This window comes from Protopterus annectens, chromosome 13.part0, assembly GCF_019279795.1.
Source record: "Protopterus annectens isolate FY-2018-M chromosome 13.part0, PAN1.0, whole genome shotgun sequence".
NCBI classification, from domain to species: Eukaryota; Metazoa; Chordata; order Ceratodontiformes; family Protopteridae; genus Protopterus; species Protopterus annectens.
The window spans coordinates 291,617,676-291,645,047 of record NC_056747.1 but is presented as its reverse complement, the minus strand read 5'-3'; the positions used below and the strand labels follow the sequence as shown (position 1 = coordinate 291,645,047).

Sequence of the window (27,372 nt, the reverse complement as noted above, 5' to 3'; positions counted from 1 at the left end):
ATATATATATATATATATATATATATATATATATATATATATATGTGTGTGTGCATACATATAATACAAATACATACACACATACATGTGTATATATATGGGTCCCTATCAAATGATAGAAAACTCATTAGATGGAAAATCATTTGGCTGAAACCAAAACATAGAAAGCTCAAAACACTGAAAACTCATTTGACTGAAACTCAAAACACTGAAAATGCTATATGCCCTTTTCCCCACGGTAGTGTGATCCTGGAGTTAGTGTGTATATATATATATATATATATATATATATATATATATATATATAGTTGGGGGGATGCTCCCCACAATGGGGGGTGTGGAGGGCGTAGCCCCCCACATACTTCATACATTTTAAACCCTACACATGGATACTTATAACTACAATGAATAACTGTTTGGAGAAAACAATATTTACATAAACTATGTGGGGGGCTGTGCCCCCCACCCCACTCCTAACTAAATATACTAACTCCAGGATCACACTACCGTGGGGAAAAGGGCATATGGCATTTTCAGTGTTTTGAGTTTTAGTCAAATGAGTTTGTAGTGTTTTGAGCTTTCTATCTTATGGTGTCAGTGAAATGAGTTTCTATCAAATGAGCTTTCTATCATTTGATAAGGACCTATATATATATATATATGTGTGTGTGTGTGTGTGTGTGTGTGTGTGTGTGTGTGTGTGTGTGTGTGTGTGTGTGTGTGTGTGTGCATGTGTACATTTTTTTATCTTCTGCATGCAGTACAATGAGCATTTGGTAGGTAGTCACAGAAGGGGCTGCCTCTTTCTTAGATGACTCTGCAGCAATAAGTTTGCGGAGGTGAGCGTACCTTTTGAGATAGGTGCATAAATGATGCACTAATGTCTTGCGATTTTAAAGAGAATGAGTGTGACGTGTGCTGCTAATATTTTCTTTTTGTTCTGTGTGCAGTGCAGGAGTGCTTGGCAGACATTGGGTAGAAAGTATTGCCCTCTCCCCTCACATTTCTGGCTTAAAATGTTTGAGAAGGCATTATTGCATTTTCAGACAGGCCCATATGCACCTTCCATAAACACTGTTAATAAAGCTGTCATCAGCAGGTCTCTGCCATTTACAGCTCTATTTTTTCAGTGGGTAACTTTCAATGCGCAGGCTACCAAGAGGACATACTTGAAATTTTAAAACTGTAGTTGAATAGTAAATATTTTGTTTTGCAGTAACATTACACTTCTGTGGTGGTTTGGGCTTTCCCATATTTTCAGAACTCACATACTCACGCATGTTAAAGTGTAACAAATAATTCCATGAGACTTTAGTATACTACTTTAGGGAGTTGCTCCCTACCTGAATGTTGGACTCTGGAGATGGTATGTATAGTTTTTGAGGATGTGTGGAGGTTGCCCCCAAAGGGAGCATACTGGAAGGTGGTGTTTCCACATGCAAAAACACTGGTTTTGAGCTGTTTCCTTTTCATGTAACAGGTAGGTTTTAACATTTGGAATTGAGGATGTGAGCACAAGTGATGGATTTTGCTCATTCATAGTAGTAGTAGTACTTTGGCATAGCAGGATATTTTAACTTTTTTTGGGGGGGCTGATTTTGCTCTGATTCTTGGATTGATCCATCAGACAATCCCCCCATCATCTTTCACTCAATTCACCTGTTCTTTCCTGTAGAGTCAAGAGCCCTTTGACCCATTCATTCTTCATTGGGAGTGGGTCTAGCAGTAGAAGGGGTACTGTTATGCATTGAGGGCTATCAGGATTTTACCATAAATCCTGACTGTTCCCTCTGTGAATTCTCATAGTGTCCCCAGGGGATGGCATACAGTGGGTGTATGCAATGAGTGTCTCCTTAGAAAAATGTAGGATGTTTCTTGGATACCTATGATCGCAATTTAATTTAAATGTATTTGATGACTGGTTAGATCAGCTGGTCCAAAGACTGTTTTCAGCCATAAGCTGGGCCAGAAGCAACAGATGTTTAAAAGTATATTAGTATTACTAATATTAATATAAACTCATCCCAAACACCTACTACTAAACTTGGTTAATTGTCCCCATCACTCCTTCCTTTCCTAAGTTTCTACCCTCCTTTCTATTTATTGCTTTTCCTAATTAATACCATTTTATCCACTATTAACTTGTACTTTTAAGTTTATCACTCCATATCTCAAATTACTTTTTTGTAACTTCCTTCTTATCGAATGATCTTATTGTAATACTAATGACTGTTGTCTTTGTTTTTATATACTTTGTCATTGTCTTTACTATAATACAATTTGTTGGTCTAATTTGTTATAATTATTTATCTTTGGAGCTTTTCTCCCCAAATCTCCACTGATAAGGTCTCTTACATATCTCAGTTGGACGTCCTGGTAAATAAACACAATAAATATAAATAAACTAAACAGCCACAGCAATTATGTTTAGTGCATAGTAACTACTAACTTTTTAATGATAACAATAAATTGTTACTTGGGGTTTTCACTTAAATTATAAAGACAGTTAACTAAGTTATGCATGTAAAACAAAATCTGCTAGCTTGTAAACTAGCTACCAAGTTTTCAGTCGATAACAATGCATAGTTAGTTGATCTTTTCATTAACTTCAAACGACAATTAATGAACTGCATACAAAAGAAAACATACACACACACACACACACACACACACACATATATATATATATATATATATATATATATATATATATATATATATATATATATATATAGATATAGTGTAATAGTTTGAAAATCACTGGTACCTTGGCTCTTTCAGCTATTATGCAACTTGTTTTAGTTAACACCGTTTGTTTATGTTTTTCATTATCCTGACTAACTTAATGACTGTCCAGAAATTCAGCAGTACATGTAGATTTGTAATTGTGTTAACAGGTGTGGGGCTTGATAAATCTGACAGCAAAAAATGAACTGCCATGCCTGTTAACCAGTGAAGTACAAATCCTCCCACAACAAACACCCTGTTATAGCTGCAGGCTGATTCTCATAGTTCAGACACAGTTCCAGCTCTTTTTAAATTACCTTACAGCAGTTGGCAGTAGTACATCCACCACTAACAGGGTACCTGTGACTCATACGTGTTCAAATAGGAAAGCAAGGGTGTAGTCAGCCATACATCAAGTGAGCCAGGGTGTGCAGACTAATTTCTGTGCTGTACAGCTTTGTCTGGTTCGTGATACTGTGGTTTCTGCTTTCAAATTCTATATGACTCTTTCATTGAACTGCAGGAATAATGTGAAACTCTGTTTAGTGGAACATTGAGTGGTCTTAGTTTCAATGCTTATATTAGAAATGCTCTATATAGTGTCACACAGTATATATGTGGGCGACAAGAGATGCCTAAATGAAATAAGAAGACAAGGATACCAGCAAAGGAGGTAAGCACATGGTGTCTTGTGTTGGACGTTTTTTATGCTTCTAGATATCCAGTGAATGTTTTAGTACACAAATGTCAGTATGTACATCTTTAATTTGGCATTCATTATATACATCATAGATAATTTTCTATGCATATCTAAATTCTGTGGCTATATCCTTGCAAGAAATTGGTTCCAAATCTGTGGCAGCCAGTACAGCGGGCACAGTTTTTTTCATTCTGGTGGAGTGGATAGAATAGGATCTGTGTGTCACTGTTTAAACCTGCAGCAAGTAGTATTAAAGAAAGTTTCAAAAAATATGATTGATTTTTTTTTTATTTTAACACATGTATGTATATATATGTGTGTGTGTGTGTGTGTGTATGTGTGGGTCTACTTCTAAATTTTGAAGTTTCAAAACTTTGAATTTCTTATGGTCGAGACCATGAGACTGAAGTTTTGAAACTTTGTACCATTTAAATGGAGATTGCCATAGAGCACAGACTAGTATATTTACTGTTTTTCTCTCTGTAGTGTAATTTCAGAGTTTGTATATTTAATTAGCAGGGGTGTGGAGGGTGCACGGGGTTTGCCCCCTGTAAAAACATAAAAAACTGATTTTTTTGTTTTTATTTTTTTAATTTACATTTCAAAGTTTCAAAACTTCAGTCTTATGCTCTCAACGATAAGAAATTCAAAATTTTGAAACTTCGAAATTTAGAAGTAGACCTATATAGTTTAGCTGCTGAATATGCAATGGGTACACAATAATGCATTTATACTATATGCATGTTGCACATCAACTCTGTTCTTGTGAAGTATATTTACTGTTTGTTAAATATAAAATGCAAAATCAGAAAATATTATAATTAGGGAGGGAGTCAGACATGCATTTCAATATAGAGCATTGTAACATCTATGTCCTGTGATATGAATACATGGCAATTTAACAGGAAAGATGAATACTATAAATGGCTTATGACTTTTATCCTGTGGTTCAGGGTTTGATCCTTTCAGTTTCTTTTTGACAAATGTGTGACTCTTAGCAAAACACTTGAACCAGCTAAAACATCTGGCTTTGCCCCTGAAAAAAAACGTTTTCAGTAATAAATTTACCTGACTGATGAGCAAAATCAGATTGTGATATTGTGGGTGACCTTTATGGATAAAAAAATGAGCAGTTTTGGCTTTCATATTTCTACACAAATAGCATTGTATCATTCTGTTCCTCATTTATTTCAGTTGACCTTTTTCACTTTGCAGTCCAGGTTCTTCTAAGTGTTAGGTTTGATTCAGAGTATGATGTATTGTTTTCTACTAGTACATGGCTGACTTGTTGACTCATGGGAGACGTGTTTCAGCTCATGCCAGTGAAGCCCAGGCAGAAGACCAAAACATTCCCAGAACACACGGTTACTCTTCCTAATAAGAAACAGACAAACCTGTTGAGCAATTTCTGTCTCTGTGCTCTGTATGTGAAGGATTAATAAAGTTTACAGATGTTTGGTACACTCCCTACAAATTGTAATGAAAGTATAATTACTTGTGCCCGTAGTCAGAAACAAATGGATACCCTCTGAATCTACATATCAGCAGTTCTCAGTGCTGGAGTCAGTATGTCAGCATAATAATATTCCACGCATTTCTGGCTTCATATCTTATCTCCAGTGTTTGTGTAATTCTACGTTCTGAAGCATGTTGTGAATAGGCACAAAATGCAGGTCAAGTCTTGTGGGATTTCTAATTAAGCCTGGTAATCTTTATAGGTAATAATGACATTAACAGAAAAGAAAACAAGTTTTCTTTTGCAGTTCTAACATGTTACTATTACAAATCTCCCATTCACAGGATCAAAGAACTGTGCTGGGTGATAGCTTAATAAAATATGGTATACATCCCAGCTTAAAAAATACAAATGTAATTTTTTTTTTCTTTTAATTCTTCTTTGGGATGAAACTGCAGCATTTTAAGACCAGACACCTTACCCACTTCAGTCTAGCAGCACTGCAAGGTTAAAATGTGTTCCCATTCTTAAAATAAATCATAATGTTTTGTCTGAACTGATTGCCTATTAGAAATTAAGTGATCAAAATTTACTACATATAACTAAGCAAATAATAGCATGTCTGGCCCTGAATTACTCTGCAGATTGTCTTAACACCACTTGAGTGCTGCTGTCACACACTGGTGTTAGTATGGATGCTGTCTGATATCCTCCATGTCCTTTTGCATTAGTGAAAACATCTTCAGTAATCTGGTTATATCCATCAGAAATGGGCATTTGTTTTCATGACTAATGTGGAAGAACCAAGGTTTGTAAATGCATTTTCCTACACACCCTAAATCTTCACCATTTCTCTTCAACTAAACTCCAGACATGAAAGTAACTTATCCTCTCCCTGAATCCATTAAGTACGGTACCTTAGATGGTTTTATTTGTCACAAAACTGGTAGAGGGTATATGAACATGTGCCAGCATTTCTAACCTGCCCCAACCCCAATTCAAGTTGCATTGTGAATAGAGTGGGCAGGATTTAGTGCTGGAACCAGGCAATACAATATCCAGTGATGCAGTATTCCCTTACACACACACGCACACGCGCACACACACACACACACACACACACACACACACACACACACACACACACACACACACACACACACACACACACACACACACACACACACACACAAACACACACACACACACGTCTCTTGATGCTCACAACATATACCACTTTGTAAGTGGACACTGCCCCTGATCTGTCCACCCATCCAGACTCTGAAACACCTGGCTTATTCTGTACTTGATCCCACTTTCAAGCAACATGCCTGTCAGTGGTAATCATGAATTTTTAAGAAAAATGTTTGTTACAGAAAGACATATGAGGCTCCTCTTGGCCTCCTTTCTGTGTTTAATAGACAACATCTGTCTAGCTAGCCCTTGAAACATTTAGTAACATTTAAAAATGTCATACACCCTGCTTTGAAGGAATGTTCCATAGCAGCCTGCTGTGGAGTTTGAATCGTCATCTTTATGTAATAGGAACCGTTAGATCTAGATTTTGCATTCTTTCCTAAAGTTGTTTATGCTTTCCCTCAGTCCTGTTACAAATACTGAATTTGTATTAAGCCTGTTTCAAGCAACATGTATGGATCATTCATAATCATAATGAATCTTCCTTTAATCCTTCCGTTTTTATAACTCCAGCACATCTGGACATAAACTAAACAGCAGAGTTTACCACTATGTGTATTCATTTCAGTTAGTATCTTTGCTAGCTGCTCAGTACAGCTGGTGCCATGTGAAAGAAGACTGCAGTGTGTGACTATAAGCAGAGATCTGAAGATATAACAGTAGGATCTATATTAAAACATCGAACGCTTAAAACAGCGAACAATGTTTCAGCGAAAGCTGAAAATGTCGACACCTCAGAACAGCGATTTCTTTCCTAGGGAAAGAAATCGCTGTTCCAACCAAAAAAAAAATAAAAACCAGTAAACATTTCCAAACACATACAAACGTACCTTAACCCTAATTCTACCCCCCCCAAAAAAAGTAAACAGCTGAAAACACATATGCACATAACTCAACCATACATCTAGCGCAAAAATAAATAAATAAACATTTTAAAACATTTACACTTACCTTAACCCGCACCCTAACCCTAAGGTCAGTAACTGTTTCACATTTACATAAACAGTTCCAAACACATACACACTTACCTTAACCCTAATTCTACCCCCACAAAACAAAAGTAAACAGCTTAAAACACATATACACTTAACTAAATCATACATCTAATGCAAAAAAAAAAAGTAAACACTTTCTTACATATGCACTTACCTTAACTCGCACCTTAACCCTAAGGTCAATAACTGTTGCACATTTATGCTCAGGAGCTATACTGGACAAGGGACCACACTACAGTGCAGAACACAGCAAAGCAACAAAGTGGTCAAGCGACTTCTTTCCCAGGGAAAGAATTTGCTGAACAGCCGCTTCGTTGTTTTGCCTGTTCGCTCTTTAGGTGTCAATGAAAACATATTCGATAAAATGCATTTTCGTCATTCTAATAAGAACCCATAATAGTAATGTCCCTGTGTCTGTAACAAAAGGACACACCGTTTATTTTATTGAATATTGACAGCACTATAGAATTCTGCTTTCTAGAGCATGCTGTGTATAGACATAAAATGCTGGCTAAGTCTAGTGGGATTACTAATAAGGCCCGAGACCAGTGCAGCCCCCATCCTAGTATATTCCTTTGGTTGTTATAATTAAAGTTAAGGTGAGGCTCAATGAACATTTTTAGGATCTATACAGATCAGTTATTGATAAGACTTGCTCTCTTCCAGTGAAGTTTCTCAAAGGTAGTGGGTGGGGGGAGTTTCATCTCTTTATCCACCTTATCCTTTTGTAACATATGATGACTTCAGAGCTGTACCATTCTGCACGAAATGTCTGTCTTGACCAAATTCATGCCCAGCCACACATGTGTTAGTCGGTCTAATGCATTCTCAGTTTCTATGTCCATTTCCAGTTTCCACATTAGGGACGACAGCTCTGTAGAATATAACACACTGCACCCCATTTATTGTTGCATACTTCTAGTCACCCTGCATTCAGTAGACCTTCAAGCAGCCATATAGTTTCAGGGTCTACATTAGTTCACCGAAATCACATTGCAGTGAACACCAAATCATCAACCCTAATTCAGCAAAAATCATTTCAACGATTCGCTGAATTTACTGAGGGCAAGGAAATACTTGGCCCTACAGCACAAAGGACTGACAGCTAAGCAAATCAAACCCACCTGAGTGTGGGGCTTCACCCCCCACCCCCCTAACTATATATACCAACTCAAGATCACATTACAGAGGATAAATTGTTAAAGTTCTGCTATAGGGCATGTATTTCCTTGCCCTTGGTAAATTCAGCGAATTGATGAAACACATTTGCTGTGTCAGGGTTGATGATTAGGTGTTCTCTGCAATGCGATTTTAACGAACTAATATAGACCCTAGTTTCATTGTTGATTAATCTATGCTTGTCACTTCAATATAGTAATACTCATATATATAAATGCAGCTAGATTCAGTGACATACAGTGATTGCACTTTGCATTCTATCAGTAGTGCAGCTTAGGAGTGGGGTGTTCAATGAAATCCACTAACAGCCCCCAAAAGTCAAATGTAAGGGCACACAGTGGAGTGCACTGTATGTGTTAATAAACTCAGGAGGTACATTATGAGGGCCTAAAAGCATGTCCAGATTGCAATGGTGTGACACCCCAAGTGAAAAGTACTGCAGTGTAACGAGTGCATGATGGATCTGAGTGCATTATAATAACAACACCAGGTGGTTGTGCAACCCCAGTAATACTGCTTTTAGCTGTAAATTAGCACTTTGAAGGTGACTGAAATAACTGGCCACTACAGAATGTTTTTTTTTACACCAATTTGACCTTCTCTGTTACATTTTCAGCCCATGATTGACTTGTATGATTAACCTATTCAGCTGAAAACAGATGTTTGCCAACGAAAGCCTTCTGGAGTTTATCTTTTATTGACTGGTTTAGTCACACTAGGCTAGTGGCCCCTTTTCAGGGGAGGCATGAGTCTCAGCAGGTACCCTGCCAGCAGAAAGCTGGAACACATCAACTCTACATCCAAATGTCAGAGAAACAGCAGCAGCCATCATTCTATAAAAGACCAGAACTGCCAGATGGTCTTGGAGCAATCTATACACCAAGGATCAGTCCAGTTGCCATGAGTAATATGAATGGATAGGACTATCAGTTCATAAAAATGCAGTTACTGTATGACAGTAGCAGGATAATAATGAAGGAATGAGCCAGCCATCCTGGCAGCATGTACATGGTGCAGCTGTGCCACAAACCATGCACTGCAGGATGATAAAATGCAAAATACATAACTTAGAAATGATGCTCATTCTGGTATCATTAGAAAGGTCAGGACCCACATAATTGAGTCCTGAAATATGGAAGCTGAATGGCAGAAAAAATGGACTTCAGTCCAAGATGGCCATTTCTCAGAATATTCCCTTTCTCTGAGGTATGGTAATATCTGAGTTGGTATATAGGCTCATAGGTGCGTACTAGGCTAATGGCCCTGGAGCCTATATAAGCCTAGTCCAAGAAGATTCCCTGGCATCATGCCACCCAAAGTTAGTTCCCAGTACCCCTGTCTAACAAGGTCACTGAAGTGATCCCCAGAATGAACTTCCTATTGCCCATCCACTCATCAAGATTTCTTTTAAAGAGGGCCAGTGAAGTGCTCTGCTTGACGTGACTGGGAAGTTTGTTCCAGAGTATGGGAAGTCTCTGGGTTAGGAACCTGTCCCTCCAACATTTTCTGTTTATTGTGGTAATGAGGTTTAGGTCCCTGGAGCGTGTGGCAAGGAGGGATTGGGATTTATTTAGGTATAGCATATTGAGCAGCTCTGGGTCAGACATGGCTTTGTAGGTCAAGCAGAGATCGCCTCTAAGTAGGCAATAAGAGACAGAGTATAGCTGGAGTTTTTTGAGTCTGTCCATATAGGGCATGCGTCTAAGGCCTAAGATCCTCTTAGTGAGGTATTGTTGTGGCCTTTCCAGTTGTTGTAGGTGTCTAGTGAGGTACATACCAAATGAGGGGTTGTATTCTATAATCAGTCTAATGAGAGATGAGTAGAGAGGGACTATGACCTCTTTCTTCCTGGATGAGAAACCTTTTGTAATGAGATGTGCCACATAGAAGGATTTTCTGACTACAGTGACAATGTGGTTATCAAAGGAGAGGTTGCTGTCAGCCTGTGTCCCCAGGTCTGTTATCACACCTTCGGTGTTTAGTGGACTACCGCCTATGTGGTAGTTCATGGGCACCGAATTTTTCCCAAAGGGAATGACAATGCACTTTTTGGCATTGAGCTTAAGGCCATGGTTCTGGCACCAGTCATTGGTGTCAGTAATGCCTCTTTGTAGAATGTCTACATCAGTTGAAGAATCAATAATGGCTCCCAGTTTGCAATCATCTGTGAACTTGGTCAGCCAGAGTCCCTTTGTGTTGGCTTGAACTTCAGAGAAGTAAATGCCAAGCAGGAGAGGACCTAGGACCGATCCCTGTGGGACACCACTTGTAACTGGTCGATAGTCAGATTTGGAGTCCGCTACTTTCACAGTGTGGGTTCTATCAGTGAGCCATTTGGCAACCCATCTTATGACATAGGGGTTTATGCCTAGTTTAATGAGTCTATCTATGATTCCTGAGTGAGGGATAATGTTGAAGGCCTTGGCAAGATCTAGGTAGGCTGTGTAAACTACCATGCCCTCATCCACAGCTCTGGTGACAGACTCAAAGAAGTCTATCAGGTTGAGCAGGCATGATGTACCTTTCACAAACTCAAAATGGATGGGATCCAGACTTTAGAGATTCCCTATGTCCTTATTTATAAGGTCCATGATGATGCGCTCCATAGCCTTACATATCAGACTCATCAGGCTAATGGGGCGGTAGTTCCCAGAGTCTGTAGTTGCTCCTCCTTTGTGGAGTGGGATGACCATAGCAGTGTGCCATTCAGTAGGAAAAAGCCTGAAATTAACCTGTGATTGAACAGGGTACTCAGGTGTGGTACCAGTTCACTTTGTAATTCATGTAGAACACAGCCAGGGATATTATCAGGTCCCATGGAAGCTATATTCTTGGCTTTGGACAGTGCATTTTTTACCTGTGTAAAAGTGATAATAGGGACTTGTCATTCCTCAGGTATTGTTATAGGCCCTTTAGGGGGTAAAAGGGGGGTAAAGTTCGCACTGAACCTGTCGGCCAATATGTTGGCAATATCAGTTGGTTCTGTATATGTATTGCCATTATGCTGTAACTCAGAGCAGATCTGAGTATTGCCATGTAGTGTCTTGACATAAGTATAGAATGCATTGTGGTTGTCTTTAGAATCTGCAGCAATTTTGTTTTCATAGCTAGCTTTAGAGATTTGATGATGGATCTCAGTTTTTTGCTGATTCCAGTCTTGGGACTTCCCTCTTTTCTGCAACAGTTTTTTTCCTTCTGTTGTCAAGTTTGCTTATGGTGGAGGACCACCAGATTGGCTTCCTTTTTTTGGAGGAGAGCATCTTGGTTCTGTTTGGCATGGCCCGATCCATGCACTTGTGTATGTGCTCATACAGTGCATTGATGTATGATTCAGTCATGCACCTATTTTCCATTTGCATGGGTGTCATGAAGTTAGCCACCATTGTTTTTAGAAGTCTAAATTTGGCTTTGGAGAAGTGTTTTCCAGTGCTTTCCTTTGGGGGGGGGGTGAGAGTGGGATATGGATATCCATGGTGATTAGCTTGTGGTCAGATCTGACCGGAGAGGAGTTGATTACTGGTGTAGAGCAACAGTCGCCCATTTTAGTAATGACCAGGTCAAGGATGTTTCTACCCCTGGTGGGGGTAAGAATGAGTTGGTCTAGGGCATTGGAATTAATGAATTCCAGAAAACGTTGAGCAAGTGTGTTGGTACATGAGTACTTTTCCCAGTTAATGGAGGGGTAGTTAAAGTCTCCCAGTATAAGGGTATTGAGTTGTACCCTAATATTTTCCGGTGTGTTTAGGAATGTGGAGTGGGAGTCTTGGGACATGGTGGGGGATCTATAGCAGGCTACAACCTGGACTGCAGTTTTAACCAGTGTTAGCTGTACCTGAAGTATCTCTAATGTGTTATGTTGGGCTTCTAGTCTGGAGGTGTGCATATCCTTTATGAATATGGAGACACCACCACCTTTAGTGCTTCGGTCTAGGTTTAGGGGCCGAAAGGTGTGGTATTTATTATAGCCTGGTAGTGCTGGCATGCTCTCCATAGCGTTGAACCAGGTCTCAGTCTGCACAGATTTCAGTGTTCTCCATTTTAAGGAGTATGCATGAGGACTTGTCCCCTGCAAAAAAAAAAATTCAGAGGAAAGGAGCTATGTTTGACTTTTGTTGCTCTTATGCATTTTTGATGCAGCTGTTCTTGACATTATGAGTGCCAACATTTCAGTAGGGAGCCACTCACTCTACTTATGGCTACTAACACTGCTTTGCATTCTCACTACATAGTCCAAGGAGACATACCCACAGAGTCAGAAAACACATGTTTATGTGCCTGAATGTGTGATTCACAGGGCAAGATGAATCTGGAGACACGGTGCCATATGGTCTGCAGAAACTGTGTACTTGTGGTATGTTACATGGTGTACAGCTTTATGGTACTTTAGCTATAGCTGTCACAGGGCTACCAGTGGGAAAGTCACCACCACAAGGTAACACATAGTAGGACTGCAGTTCATGTCCCGTAATGGAGAGATGACCACAAGCACCATGGGAACACATGCATGCACTGTACAGGAATTATGACACAAGACACGCAGACACAAATATTTTTGTTAACTGGTGTAGAGCAGCACTCAGCCAGGAAAAAACAATAAATCATAGGTTAATTACAGGCAGTGGAGTACTTCTTTTACATACTAAAATATATTACCGAAACAAATTGTTTTAGCTACAAGACAAATGCAACTAAGACTTCAATTGGATATATGAATAAGATACATTGAGTGCATTACAGGGTATAAATATAAATGACTGGCATTATTTACAATACTTCTGTCATGCATCTGAAAATAAAACACACATGAATGCTATCTTATTCTATGGCTTCTGGCTTCATGGGAAAATAAAATCTTTAATGCCACACAATGCACCATGTAAATAGCATACACTTTATATATTGAATGACAAAACCTTTTATCATGTGACATGTATCTTGCAAACTGCCAGAGTACCTCTAAATTTGTGCCCTAGGTGTTAAAGTGTTGTATTTTTGAATTAATCTAATGTGTTGTTTCAAGAGAACATATAACTCTGTGTGTGTGTTTGTCTCTTTAAGGAGCTAATTTACTAATGAGTTCTAATACTATTTATATGAGGTGGTGTCTTTAAGAAGCTAATTTACTAACGGGTGCTAGTCCTATTTATATGGGGCATGTGTATATGTTCATAGGCTTAGAGTCCAGACGAATGGAGGACCCTTGCCCAAATTCCCAGTTATCCCAAAGCACTGTCTGGCTGAATGATTTGCTCAAGATCATACAACATGCAAATAAGGCTAAGGGAATTAAACCCCATAGCACAGAAAGTACAGCTCACATCCTCAACCCTCTGTAAAAACTGCCACACTAACAGTCGGCTATTCCCATGCCAGAAGTCAAACCCAGGCTCTTGGGGGGGAAAACAAGACTCCTAGCCATTAGACCATATAGGACATCATTGTGTGGCAATAAAGATTTTATTTCTTTGTGAAGGCATTAGCAGAAGCATTACAGACTAAAATGGAAGTTTTGTTTGTTTAATTTCCAGCTGCATAACTGAAGTGTGTACATAGTTTCACCATTTTAAGTGTGTTACATGCCATTATTTATTATATTTGCATGTTTACCAAGAAAAGAGACGAAAAATGGGAGAGTGGTGAGTGAAATATAAGGCAAATGTTTTCAAGCAGTAATGAAGATAAAGACAGAAGAACTACACATCAATGCAGATGTGAAGAACCAGTGCTACGCATCAGACTACCATGTACCCCTAACAGGAGATCATCGCAGTGATTAACTACGTCACACCCATGGCCTATTTGGGTGTGCTTTTGTAGCTGTATCGCACAGCAGCTTGTCTTACTGGATGTTGATCTCCACTAGATCCTTGTGCAGTATGCCCATCAATGAATCATGACTGACTATGTGCAGAGCAGAAATGTTACTTATACATACCAGACCGTCACTGATCTGCTAGATGTGTGTTACAGGTCATGTATGCAATGCCACTGTGTCATGCTCCAGTCTATATCATCCCTGAGCGATCTGGGCAAGCATGCTCATTGCAGCTGATGACTGTTCAACTGTCCATGCACATGGTCTGCAATCAGACATGTATCCGAGTGTTACTGATGCATCTATGGCATGCTAAGAGATGTTGCATAGTGTTGTGCTGAGGGCAACTAGTGTGTGCTGCATATGCCCTTGCATGGTGTTGTGAAGAGTGTTTACTGCCTAGAATGTTTGCATTATGTCAGCTGTCAGATGATACAGCTGCATAACATATGTAACATGCTTGCAACCCTCTCTGTGGATAACTTCTGCACATCCCTCTCATGTATCCTGAGCCATAGGGTGCATGAAATGTTCTATTCATAGCAAAGCTATACAAGTTTCAACTTTTCCAAACAGCATCCGTCAGACTAAATCTGTTTTATACCAATACATATGTACTATTTACAGATGCCAGCAAGCTGCCCATGTACAATCCCCATCAGCAGTGCTGGACTGCCTGCTTGCATATAACATAAGAATATTTGGCAACAAGAGTTCCAGTTCATGACAGCACTATGGTTGTGATTAGTGACATGCATCATGCTGCAGAAATACAAGACATTCAGCCCTCTCTGTCAGAAATATAGTCAAGTGCATGCAGCTGTGAAATGATCTGTGCCCTTCAAACATGTCCATGCCATATCCACCAGTCTGTCAGTAGACGTGTATCTCAGTGTCCTCAGCAACATGCTGAAGTGGCAAAGTGTATCCTGAACATACATAAGAATGATCTCTCTATCAATTATACAGGATTCCTTTATAATTTTCACCATCATCATACCATCTAGCATGCCAGATGAATGCCTAGCTAATATTAAACAAATAGCACCCAGAAGATTCCACAGCTATGATGCCTACTGTTGTATAACTGTTCTTTGATACTGCTCACCTAGCCCAAATGTACAAGATTTGCTACTAAAACTATTTAGCACACTAAAATATGCTGTTTTGTTTTAAATGAGAGAAAATAAATTCCCAAACAAAAAAGAACATGATTTGCTCATACTTATAAATAATGAAGCTTGGTTCTCGTGCACTAACCATCCTGGAAGGAGAATCAGGGTATTATTGTCCACCATCAGTTACCTGTCTGCAGCCAGTTAAGAAATGGACTGTCAAGGTTAAATATCTGAACAAGCAAGGCTCAGTTCTTCTGGGCAGATAGCAAGGGATTCGACATCATGGAATGATGTTATCTACCTCCTATTACACTTGTGGGTCCGTAGTATACCAGGAGCTTATCAGGCACTCCACACAATGTACCACACCAGGAGCTTATCAGGCACTCCACACAATGTACCACACCAGGAGCTTATCAGACACTCAACACAATGTATCACACCAGGAGCTTATCAGGCACTCAACACAATGTACCACACCAGGAGCTTATCAGGCACTCAACACAATGTACCACACCAGGAGCTTATCAGGCACTCAACACAATGTACCACACCAGGAGCTTATCAGGCACTCAACACAATGTATCACACCAGGAGCTTATCAGGCACTCAACACAATGTACCACATCAGGAGCTTATCAGGTACTCAACACAAGGTGCCCTACCAGGAGCTTATCAGGCACTCAACACAATGTACCACACCAGGAGCTTATCAGGCACTCAACACAATGTATCACACCAGGAGCTTATCAGGCACTCAACACAATGTACCACACCAGGAGCTTATCAGGCACTCAACACAAGGTGCCCTACCAGGAGATTAGTAGGTAACTCAACACAAAGTGCCCTACCAGGAGCTTATCAGGCACTCAACACAAGGTTCCCTACCAGGAGATTAGTAGGTAACTCAACACAAGGTGCCCTACCAGGAGATTAGTAGGTAACTCAACACAAGGTGCCCTACCAGGAGCTTAGTAGGTAACTCAACACAAGGTGCCCTACCAGGAGATTAGTAGGTAACTCAACACAAGATGCCCTACCAGGAGCTTATCAGGCACTCAACACAATGTACCACACCAGGAGCTTATCAGGCACTCAACACAAGGTGCCCTACCAGGAGCTCATCAGGCACTCAACACAATGTACCACACCAGGAGCTTATCAGGCACTCAACACAATGTATCACACCAGGACCTTATCAGGCACTCAACACAATGTACCACACCAGGAGCTTATCAGGCACTCAACACAAGGTGCCCTACCAGGAGATTAGTAGGTAACTCAACACAAGGTGCCCTACCAGGAGATTAGTAGGTAACTCAACACAAAGTGCCCTACCGGGAGATTAGTAGGTAACTCAACACAAGGTGCCCTACCAGGAGATTATTAGGTAATTCAACACAAGGTGCCCTACCAGGAGATTAGTAGGTAACTCAACACAAGGTGCCCTACAAGGAGATTAGTAGGTAACTCAACACAAGGTACCCTACCAGGAGATTAGTAGGTAACTTAACACAAGGTGCCCTACCAGGAGATTGGTAGGTAACTCAACACAAGGTGACCTACCAGGAGATAAGCAGGCAACTCAACACAAGGTGCCCCACCAGGAGATAAGTAGTCAACTCAAAACAACATACCCAGAGATAAACAGGCAACTCAAACAACATACGATATCAGGAGATAAGCAGACAGCTCAACACAACGTACCCTACCAGGAGATAAGCAGGCCCCACAACATAACATGTCATACCAGGAGATAAACAGGCACTCACCAAGACATGCACAGAAATGTGCTGTAACATATTAGCTTCACTACAAAGTCAAGTGCTACAGGAGTAAAAAGCATGACAACCACAGTAGTATGACAGCCATACATGCTCTAACTATAACTATTACATGTAGCATCTCTCTCCAAGTGGTCCAGAGGTTTTCTTCCCAGAGAGGGGGGTAACCTATAGATGAAATGTCATGTAAAGGCATTGCCTACAAAGAAATATGAAAGGGTCACCAGCATGAGATTCATTATGATAGATTAACAATGCTTTAAGTGAGTTCTAATCTACTGAAAAAACAATGGCCAAAACAACTTTTGGTGAAATTCAAAGGTAAGTTATTTTTGCACATCCCAACATAAATATTTTTACTCTGAGGTTGCACAGCAGTGGAGAAAAAAGAAAACTCTGTTCTTCTGCAGCGGATGGGCACTTGATTAAAGCATTACAATCAATTGACACATACCCACCAAATTGTTATTATAACACGGAATCACTTAGAACTGAAATTAGACTTTACCATTTTATAAAGTATTAGATTATAACAACATAAGCAAATAGCCACACAAAACTTTCTAGTATTGTCTGTTATTATCTTTGATATCTTTCTGGATTTTCAGAAATGCAAAGACATATAAAAGCTAAGAGTGTTTGTTTTATTTGTGAATATATGGTATGCAAGACACACAATGGCTATCTAAGTAAGGGTCTTCTGTTTTTCCTGCCTCAATTACTCTTCATTTTACACACACACACACATACACACACACACACACACACACACACACACACACACACACACACACACACACACACACACACACACACACACGCGCTGTACTTTGCTCTAGTTTCTGTATGACTGCTATTCTCTGTGAGGTCAAGACAACATAAAAAAGCTAACAAAAGCAGATAAAATGCAAGAAAGACAATGGAACTATGATTTGAAGGTGACTTTTTTCTACAGCAGTAAGTGATAGAGACATAATAAGATAATTTTATCTAGGAGATTTATAAAATAATAAATAGTTTGTCTTCTGTGACGAGAATCTTCACTAGCACATTAATCATATGTTCCTTTTTGTATTCATTCCTGCCTGCTGCTATTTCCTTGTGGCTTAAAGGAACATATGACACCAGGATATAACTATACAAAAACTGTTGTGTCTTTTCGGCTTTTCCTGGTTAGGGGTCATCACAGCGGAACTCCGGTCTGCTAATGATTGGTAGTTGATTTTTATGTGCCGAGTTACCAGCCCTGATGCACAACCTTTAACAAAGGTACGCCCATTCATGCATGTCTCCACGCAGAAGACGCTCTAGCTGAGAATCGAACCGGACAGCGTCTTACTGCAAGGCGACAACGTTACAGCAGCACCACCACCGTGGGTATAAATTATACAAAAACTATCAAAGATAATAACAGACAATACTAAAAGGGATGGGGTGGCTGGTAACCTCTGTTTTAAGTATTAAATTGCAGCATCATAAGCAAACTCTATAATGTCAATTGTAAGTTTCTTTGCATATTACAACAATTTAATCAAAAGTTATAGTCCTTCATTTAAAATAAATGTGGCACAAAGGAATGCAACTGCATGGGAAAAATATACCATGCATGCCTCTCAAGTGTACCTCATGACGAGGAACGTACCTCATTTGGGGTCTTAAAAAGTTCATGTTCCTTGAATTTCCACAAAGTTCCACATTGAAAGGGTCTGTAACACATTCAGTGTTGGTCTTTGAGTGAAATCCATGGTAAATAGAAATAAATCATATTAATTTATTAAAAGATCTTCTTTATAAGTAAAACCAGCATACTTTAATCATCCTATGACCTTCCTAGCTGAAGTTGCTAGTAAGCCATTAGTAAGTGTTCCACATTTTGCCCATTTGTTCCACATTATGAAGGCTAGTGTTCCTCATTTTAGAGATGGAAGGTTGAGAGCTATGATACCATGGATTTCAAGACAGTGGAAAAATGAGAATAAAGAATTAATAATTTTTCTTAAGGTTACCTAGAATTGGTAATACTAGTGTCTTAGTTAAAGTATTCCATAAAGATCAACTTGGCATCATTTGTCTGCAAAACTCTATAAAATTAAGCAAAGCCATAAGAACAAACTAACTCAGTAAAATGTATTTTCAGAGCAATGTTGACCAGTCTGCATGGCTATTTCTACTGCATATATGAGTATTATGTTTGATTTTACAGTATTTTACTTTAGTAAAGAGAGCCATCAATTCCTTGAAATTAGAATGTAGCTAAATTTAATAAAATAACTTAGTCATCACTGAAACAATAGTGCATGTTCTGATGTAAAATCAATACATAAGGGCATGTTGTGTGAGCAGTTTCAGAAATGGTCACTACAGCTCAGTATAAGCTGATTGCATAGTTCTGTGCTGCACTAACACATTTATTATGAAAAAAACATGTTGAGTACTACAATGCATTACTCATTTATTGTTGTTGTTGTTGTCTTTCGGCTTTTCCCGGTTAGGGGTCACCACAGTGGAACTCCGGTGCGCTAATGATTGGCAGTAGTTTTTCACGAATGCCGAGGTGCCAGCTCGATGTTCAACCTTCAACGAAGGCACGCCCATTTACGCATGTCTTTCGAATGCCCACCCAACCATGGGGAGGACATGCAGACTCCACACAGGAGGCACTCCCCGCACTCCAGACGAGAATCGAATGGGAGAACCTCTTGTTGTGAGGTAACAACGCTACAGCTGCACCACCGCGGAAGTTTTCTGATATCTGTGTTACCTTATTCATAGTTATCAGAAGTAGATGCTTATTCAACTGCTTAGTAAACAAAAGCCTGAAAACTAATCTTTAATGGGATGCCAGCCAATCATAGCCCCACCTTCACACATACACACACCATCCAAATACCCAAGGGCAAATTAAACTGCCAGTTCACCTACATATTTCTTGTGACTATGGGAGGAAACCGAAGCACCCAGTAAAAACCTGCACAGACACAGGTGGGATGTGCAGACCCTCGCACAGAAATCACCACAGGTTGGACCTGAACCAGAGAACTAAGAGCTATGAGTCAGTAATGCTACCTGCTGTACCTCTGTGTCACCATACAACGCATGCTGTTTCGTGTAAGGATGACTTGATGAATATATGTTATTTTGTTACTTTTCTTTTATTTCTAAAGTTTAGGTTTCTGGATAGTGGGGAATCATCATCTTCTTTCGGCTTTTCCCGGTTAGGGGTCACCACAGCAGATCACCTGTCTGCTCATGATTGACATTGAAGTTTTACACTGTTGAGTTACCAGCCCAGTGCCCAATCTTCCACGGAAGGCACAGAGATGCACACACACATGCCTAGGGCCAATTTAGAGTATCCAATCCATCTACAGCATGTCTTTGGGATGTGGGAGGAAACCCACGCGACCACAGGGAGGACATGCAGACTCTGCACAGAAGGCACCCCAGCCAAGGATCGAACCAGAGAACCTCTTGCTGTGAGGCAGAAATGCTAACAGCTGCACCACCGCGGTCGTAAATCAGGAGAATGGTTTATCATTTGAAAAAAAAACTGTTGCTAAAGTTGACTTCATACTCTACACTTTTAATAGCCTCTAGATCAGTGTATGTCTTTTAAAAATATCCCAGAATTATATTGGCATGTAGAAAACATATGTGCATTTATGGGATACAACAGTGATTCCTTATTTCCTTTTAGACTTGAAACAATATATAACTTTATAAGAGAATTCACACATATAAGGGTTACAGCCATGTCTTGCCTGAAGTAAGCATACCTCATTTCAATACAGCAAAGATCTATTTGTTTTAAATGTAAAAACAAATAAATCTCATATGGTTATACTGGCATTTGTTCAACATTCTGCTCATAACAGCCTTGAAATTAAAAAGGATGCATCTTGATAAAAATTTTAAAATATGCTTATTAAACAATCTGTCTAATATGCTTAACATCCTTGTAGGCTTTCAAATAAATCTTAAGATACCTAACTGGAGCAAGAAATGGGTGACACCCTAAAAAGATGTTATCATATTATTATTTGCAATAAAAAAATAAAAGAAGTGAATTCCAAATTTCCAAGTTGTCTACAAGATGCCAGTAACCAGATGTCACATAACTGAGCACCATTCCCTGCTTTGCTGATATCATCATCTTCTGGTATAGTCTTCAGACTTTTTCATATCATCATCTTCTGGTATAGTCTTCAGACTTTTTGATATCATCATCTTCTGGTATAGTCTTCAGACTTTTTGATATCATCATCTTCTGGTATAGTCTTCAGACTTTTTTCTTTCATACTGCTTCCATGTTAACCCTTCAATCTGTTGAAAATTTCAGTATATGTCATCAAACGTCTCCTACGTTATTACATGTATAAACTAAGCAAAACTGAGTCCTAGTTTTACAACAGCAGAGAAGCCATATTAGACTAATTTTGATGACCATGTGCCTTCATGTGACCATTATCCACTCTCTGTACAGTCCTTCAGTGTCCAGTGGACCCTTATTGACCAGCTGCCTGGTTAACATCAGTAAGGCCTATATACTTATTGGGAAGGGGGGAAGAGAATGAACTATTGCAAGCACAGATAACAGTAAAGGTGGGAATGTGGACTGGTGTCATTTGAGACAGCTGCAGTGATTGAGGAGGCAGTTTTACCACTAGTTGGGGGCAGGGAGTTTGAAGTGACGTTAGTGTCTGCTGTTTCTCTAGAACCATCACATGTGCGCGCACACACACTTACTTGGTGAGTCTCAGCCCTCAACAGGGTCATTCCCAGTGCCAGTAATAACCCAGACCTTCTAGAAGAAAAGGCTACCCTTGGGATTACCATCCCATTATCACCACCAGCTCTGTCTCTCGAGAATATGGGTTATTGAATTTAGTGGTAGAAATCCTGTTGTTGTACCAGCTTGTGCAGCAGTGTAAATGTTTCACCTATATCAGTCCTGTTCTTGCAGTATAGAGACAAAATAAAACACTTCATCTGACAATACATTTAAATAAGCAGAGTTTTGAAATTAACAAAAGAGAAGAACAATACAGGGCTGAGCGATGGAATGAAGATGCATAGTATTAATATTTATAATGTCATTTGAGTGGCTTTTAAAGGCACTGTATCAACATTTTATGTTAGTCTACTTATGGCAAATGTTTCTCATATCTTTACTTTCTTATATTTTACATAAATTTATGCAGCTCGGTTAGCACTACTTGGAGCATCCCTGTACACATACTTATAGTAAGTTATGTTACTAATTCTAATAAAAATGAGTTTATCTAGTTTTTTCAGAAATATGCAAAATGTAGCAAAACTCTTCATTGCAGGATTCATTCTTCTAAAGTAAGGAAACCACTTCCAAAAATACTAACAATGATTTGCTTACGCTATAAATAATTTTGCATCATAGTATCCTGTGAACACATTTTACTACTTACTTTTTCTCCCTAACCACGTAAAACTCCTGAACTTTATTAAACTCTTGCAAACAATATGCAAATAGTCTATTTACTTACGGAATGTTGAGCCAAAAGCACATGACATGTATATGTTTACCTCTATAATATGACAGCATTAGAATCGCTATTACACGTGCTACATAGTTTCTAATGTGTTACTCCATGGTCATTGGTATACCCTGAATGCTATGCAGCTAGCATTTGGGCTCTGCATATTTCTTGCATGTCTGACAAACTGCTTCGATATAAGTGTAGCAGAAATTTGTATCTCACAACAACCCTGAAAAAAGTCAGCCAACCTGGCTGAACCAGCCTTGTTAACAAAATGAATTAAGTAAATGTAATAAATTAATACAACAAAGTATGTACAACACTGGGACACGGGAATAAAACAAATTATTTAAAAACAGAGATGTTTTGGAACAGTTCTTCCTTCAGTTTTCTAAACAAAGTACATTCCAATGGTTATTTCATAATACCATACAAGGAATCACTTTACAACATCAGTTAAACTATTAGTTTCTCAGCTGTAAATTAAAGAGGTACACAAGTCTAACAAATTAGTATTCACATTATTACCTTTAATAATGTTTTTTTCTGATGCATTTTAATATGATGAGATAATGTACTAACTGAACACAGCTACCCTACTGTTTGCTGAATATGAAATTCTCACAGCTGCAAGTCAACAAGTTCAACTGGTCTAAAATAAACTTACCAGTTTAAAAGTAGCTTAAGGTATCTCCACGTACATCAAAATGAAATAGCAATCACCCATATTTTTGGAGAAAGGAAAGTGGACAAAACATGCACATATTGAGAAGTAGAGGGCACATGCACACACAAGTGCAGGAGAAGCCTTGGAACAACAGCAGACCACTCTATCAACTCAATAAATGTTGGCAAGGTGTGTAACAACTCTCTGAAAAGCAGGATGAACATTTATTAAAGGAAGTTCAGAAATGTACATGTACAGCCTCCTCACACAACACACACACAACCAAAACAGTGGACTGACGTATGTGGTACTATAATCCATATTGCACCACAGTCCACCAATAATCTTGTATAAAGAGGTGCCCAGAGGAGTAAAACTGTAATCTACATGCAGCCACTGAAGTCCACAGCAAGCATATTGCAAACAAAATGAAAATAGACTCCTTTACAGTAGTCATAGATGCATTTCACATGCCAACAATAATGTCCATTGGCAATATTAGTCCGGGGAAACAGGCACTGTGAATATATTACCTGTCAGATACCATGTGGAGGACTTCACAGCTACTGTTAATTGAGAAACAGTTTCTGTTTATGTTTTTGTGTTGGACACTGCCTGCAGTGTTTTTTGTTCCTGCATTATTGGTAGCCTGTGGAGTGTTAATAATTTGTGAAATGGATCATCTTTATGATGGCTGTGATTGTATCTGTAATGTCAGTAACACAGCCTACTGATGCCAGTAACAACATGGACAATGACACTGGTCCATAGTGATGTCCTGCAGCAATTAGTACAAGAAGTAATTGAGTAAAGCAATTAGTAGATAGTCACATCCATTGTCAGCCTATGCAGGCATACACTAAGGGAACAAGTAAGGGCACCATAGTCCTAAGCAAGCCTACAAACCCCATGCACCTGTCCAACATAAATAATGGCACAGGTGCCATTGCTCCAGGCAGGATCCAAAAATATTTCTGCAATATGCATTGTGAGGGGCAAGGGTCATGAAGGAAAACATACAGGAAGCACAGAAAATAAGGAACAGCTGCAGGAATAAAACAGCTGTTGGTGTCACAGCTTAAGGTGGCATGCTGTGGTATATCTAATGCAAATCTGCCATCCCTTCATTTATCCAGCAATACTTGGTACAATGTTGTGCTGCAATGCCCACATACGGTACTTATGATATGGAGGAAGACAGTGTAGATAGTCAGTGAGGACATTTGTGTGGTTTTGCTCAAGACAAATTACCCTTAGCTTATCAAACCAGCCACACTTTGTCCTAACGGCAGTCCTGAAGTGGAAGTGCCACCCCCCTCCATAATGTTCTGTGTATGTGGCAGGATGGCAGCCACCAGTTCACCACAGGCCAAAGGGACAGGGGATAAGCAGGGGCCAGTCTGTGCTGAAGGGGCTGCTCAGATGCTAGTCCATGACTTACCCTATATATATTGTGTATATATATATATATATATATATATATATATATATATATATATATATATATACACACACACACACACACAAATATAATGTGTCTGTGTGTTTAAAATCTTGTCATTAAATTGAGAAAAAGAGGTGTTCTTCCAGGAATACTGCTTCTCCAACAGTGTTAAAGCTATTGATATGTCTAGTGGGGCAAGATACACTAGCCCAAGGATCTCCTTCACGTTCACTTGGAATTTGGGGGTACATGGCATAGTTTACTTACAGTCCCAAGTTGTAGATACTGCATTACAGTATCTGTCCCAGCTGGAGCAGGCAGCCATGCACCCTGGACTCTGGAAAGGCTTCTGCACTGTATTGACAATAGACTGTTCGAAGTCAACGAGTATGTATGCAAGGATGTATGTATGTATTGGGATGTAATACAAAAACATAGTCCTTGGCTGAGGCAATTATACCCTGATGGCTTTTTGGCCCATCAAACAAAGTTGAAACTGTACATGTTGTTGCCTGTAGTACCCAAACATGCATGGATCATATACAGCTGGTAGAGGCTGATGCCATCAATCCAGCATGGGTGATGGATGGAACCTCCCCCATGATGACAAGATATGTCAGGTTACCCTGCATAATAGATATGCATTGACCAGAGTCTGCCATCTTGCCTTTATGGATAAGGAACACACTAAATGCATATGGACATATCCTCTATTGTCTAGTACGCTGGTAAAGGTGTTCATAGTGGTGCTATCCCCTTCCTTCTGATGGGCTGCCCTAGCCCACTTTTTCCTGGTATGTGCTGCACCCCCTCCCCATTGGCAGTCTCCATACAACCTTCCACTATCACTATATGTATAACCCTGCCAATGGGGTTCTCTGTTTTTATTGCCTCTGCTAAACTTAAGGGCACCACCTCATCTACAACAAGGAGGATGGGGAGGGGTGTGGGCGAGATTGGGGTCTAACAAATTCCTTGCCTTCTGCATTCAGTAAAGTAATTGCCTTGCCTTTACAATTGCTGGAACATTTCTCCATGCATCACCAATAAGATCTCCCATTGCTGATACATGCCCTGTGGTACCTGAACATGTATATGATGAGAATGAGCAGGTCTCATGCACCTGGCCTACATTTCCTGGTGCTTCTTCCTAGAAATCCATTTCAAAGTATGACATGGTAAAGAATGTAGTATGTAGGAAAGCCTCAGTTTCACAGTTTTAAATAGCCATACAGAGTGGAGGGTGGCTGCTCTTTGTTTGGAATCTCCACGATCACTAGCTTTCAATGGAGGGCAGAAGCATGCTTTCAGCAACAGTTAGTGTGCATAGCACTGGGAGGGTGCACTGCATGTGTAATCTCCCTGACTGCTAGCTGACAAAGGAGGGTGGTGGTATGCTTACAGGAACAACCAGGAAGTTAGACACGTGTTTCACAAGCTACTGCACTCAAGTTTGTTTCGTAAATGGCCACCAGCATTCAGTGAGTAGGACCATTGGCAGACAGAGGCCTGTTAGTCCTTAATGGAAACATATATGAATAATGGTCATAAGCTAACTTTTATAAGTCTCACAGCAGAATCCTGTGTCTAGATAAAACATCATATATTTATTTTTTGCTGTCTTATTTTTAATGTGGTCATTTGAAATTTTCTTGCACAAATTTGTTTTGTCCTGTGTTCTCTGCCCTGCTTTAGTATTAAATAAATCATGTATTGTATAGTAAACAGACCAAAATCTTTGTTTTCTGAAGACATTTAATTTATTTATTTGAAAATATGGTATTTTCATCAGCTGACTACCAGGTACTGCTGTCTTGTGATGGTTTGCATTTTTGATGCATTCTTTCTCTCTTTTCTGTAAAAGTTGATCAATCAGTTGGACTGAAACTGAATGCCAAAGAGTGCATTACTGTATCGTTTGGGAAGTCATCTATCCAAAGGAACTACCACACTGATGATGTGCGACTAAGGGATGACCCAATTGTTTGGGATTTGGGAACTTGTGGCCAATTCCAACCAACATGTGTTCACTTTTCTAAGAAAGTTCTTCTATATTGCACAACGTATAAACAAAGGGATTGTGTCTAGATCTAGGGATGTCATTTAATCAGCCCTCATTAGGCCAGCCATTGATTATATTGCCCATTTTGCCACATGTCTGTCCAAACACATGTAACAACTGGAACTCCCACAGAGATACCTTACTAAAAGGATACAAGGCCTAAACAACATGTCCTGCATGGACCGACTCAAAGCCCTGTCACTATACTCTGTATCCCACAGACTGGTAGGAGGTGACCTGTATTTGGCATACAAGGCATCCTCTGACCTAATACTGATGGATTTACTGCACATTAGCAAGACAAATAAATCAGAAATACTTGGTCTGGAGATCTAAACCTCTTCTGCAACATTAAAAGAACGGTTTGGTGGGACAGATATAGCTTCCAGAGGATACAGCTGCTCTGGGCCTGACTCTCCATCCACAGAAAAGAAAGCTCATCCCTGTCCTTATTCAAGTACAATTTGGATCTGTGGATGGGAAACAAAAATGTTACCTCAGTATTGCCCTATGGAGAGAGGCAGCTTCTAAATGCTAATCCCATGCATGGGTAACCACAAATTATTTATGGTATGATACAAGTTCTTCTCATTAGGGATAAAATATAATTATCAACCAATAATCTCTAATGAAATGGTATAGGTTAATTCAAGCACCAAATGGGACATTGGCTAAGCTTAAAATGCCCCCCCCCCCCCCAAGGCCAGCTAGCCTA

At 39.6% G+C, this 27,372-nt stretch overlaps 1 protein-coding gene across 2 annotated transcripts in view; it reads left to right on the top strand.

Moving 5' to 3' along the window:
- The window catches only part of TBXA2R (thromboxane A2 receptor), a 254,737-nt gene that overhangs the window by 93,570 nt on the left and 133,795 nt on the right, over positions 1 to 27,372 (top strand). Inside the window, exon 1 of one of the 2 annotated variants that reach the window (XM_044053864.1) lies at positions 3,134 to 3,400. The exons of the other annotated variant lie outside the window; for it this stretch is intronic. The gene's annotated coding sequence lies outside the window, so the exon portion shown is untranslated. Of the gene's footprint in view, positions 1 to 3,133; positions 3,401 to 27,372 lie in introns of those variants that run through there. 2 annotated transcript variants of the gene reach the window in all.